We start from the raw sequence: 2,094 nt of genomic DNA on the forward strand, positions 1-2,094 counted from the left end.
GCAACAGTTTGCGTTAACCTGATGGTTTAGTTCAATAGTTCTCGAATCTTTTAAACTAGCGCCCATCTCAAAAAATAGAAACTAAACTTCTATTAAACTAATCGAATAATACACTTAATCACATGCTTACCTGCCAATCCTGTGATTCAGAATTCTGGTCATCGCCAAAATTTTCTGCAACACTATCGTTTAATAGCACAGCAGTACTTAAAAGCACAGTTATTATTCGGAATAGTTTTTTTTTTCTTAGAAGTTCTCCGTGTTGTAGTTTGAGAATATGTTTTCGTAGAGTACGTATTTAAAATACCCAAAAATGTTATATATTTTGATTTTTGACAGCAGAGCAACACGCATAAAATGCTTTCAAATTTCTGCTTTGGAAAAACCCAGTTTAGCCATGCTGACAAATAATACTCAAAAACATGTTCCATACCAATCCTTTGTTACGAACAGCTCACTACTTGAAAAATTGATAAACAGTAATTGGCGAACAGTTTGACTAGTTTCCCATTGTATGTGAACTTATAAGAGTAACTGACCGCAAATCCCTTAAAACCGACGAAGTACTACGCAGTTGATTGAATCGATTGTTCAAACACGGTTTTGAGTTTTAATTTTCAGCCAAACTAATTTAAGCAAGGCATTAGGTTTTTTCAAACCCGAGATTCGTAAACGTGTTCACGTAATTCGTATGCGTGTCGCACTGCAGTCAAAAACTCACAACAAAAACATTCGTGGGTGTTAAGTAGCGAAACGAAATTTTAATCAAATCTGCTCTATCCGTACAATTAAATACTGAATTTCTTTAGTGCTAATGCGCAATTGAGCAATGGTATTACAGAGAAATCTTGTGACAACCAGAATATTAAATCCTGGGGTTAACAGGTAAGCGGAATACTGAGTGGCATTATTTGAGTAGTTTCAAACAAGTTTATTTTCTATTTCTAGGATACCAAAGATTCGAAAAGCGGAAACTATTTCCGAAAAAAAGGAAAATGTTTACTGGTTATACTGGATTCTTACACAAACCGGTGAGTAGACGAGAAATTTTTGTTTAACAATGGGAAATAAAATGCCCGCTCAGTCGATTGGTGAATCACCTGAAAATAGCTAGTTGCAGATCTTTCGGAGGTTTTTCTGGATCCGATGTGGAAAGGTGTTGCAACGCACAAAATTTACATAATTTGAGACATTTTTATTTCATCACCTTCAGAAAGTGTTTGACGAATAATCTAAATTAAAAATAGCCATTATGGTTGTTATAAACAATATTTGAATAGAAAGATAGATCATTGCGAATGGTTCTGTTGAACGTTGTAAATCAATTGTAATATTATGATAGAAAAGGCAACTTAGTTAATCTATGTTTGACTCAATTCGATAACTGATAATGATTAAACCTTTATATCTATTCGTACGTCGTAATTCACAATGATTTAAGTTGAAGAAATTATGTTAAAAAACGTAACAATATTTTCAACAATTACAGTTATTTTAAACTTTCCTAATACTAATAATACGTTACTACAATATCCAATATATTAACAACTTCTATCATTCTTATAGGTCTCCGCGATACGTGTTCAACGTTTTGCGCATCATGATTCATTCAGGAAGTAACAAATAAAACTGCCTTAAAGTTTTGGATTTTCAACCTTTTTTTTAATGAATATCAATTGGACCGAAAGTAAAACAGACCGCGAGCCATAAAAACGCCGCCTGGAAGAAGAGAAATAAAAAAATGATACACTACACTCTAATGTATAAGAACAATTATCAAAATAAATATCTCTGAAAGCTAACGTCACTGAAATTTAACACAAAGCAATGTAATTTCAGAGACGATCTAAAATTACGTCAAATAAGATGCTTTGCTTTTGTGCATCCAAATTGACATAAATTTAAATCATCTATGATATAACATTATGTCGAATATGCCTTAAATTTAAGTCTAAGAATCTATGTCTTCAAGCGTTTCTGTTTTCTTTGCTTTAATTTTATGTCAAAACTGATGTTTCAATTTTGTGCATCCAATTTGACATAAATTTACACCAAAAAAATAATAGTGTGTACTTAATCACAAGCGTCACCGAG

The 2,094-nt window shown here is 32.4% G+C and overlaps 1 long non-coding RNA gene across 1 annotated transcript; it reads left to right on the plus strand.

Moving 5' to 3' along the window:
• Positions 1 to 748: 748 nt before the first annotated feature.
• On the plus strand, positions 749 to 1,698 carry LOC129746629 (uncharacterized). The gene is made up of 3 exons (XR_008737328.1): positions 749 to 885; positions 949 to 1,031; positions 1,567 to 1,698. It is a non-coding gene; the product is annotated as an uncharacterized LOC129746629 (long non-coding RNA).
• The last annotated feature ends 396 nt before the right edge of the window (positions 1,699 to 2,094 follow it).

Source organism: Uranotaenia lowii, chromosome 2 (genome assembly GCF_029784155.1).
Source record: "Uranotaenia lowii strain MFRU-FL chromosome 2, ASM2978415v1, whole genome shotgun sequence".
NCBI lineage: Eukaryota > Metazoa > Arthropoda > Insecta > Diptera > Culicidae > Uranotaenia > Uranotaenia lowii.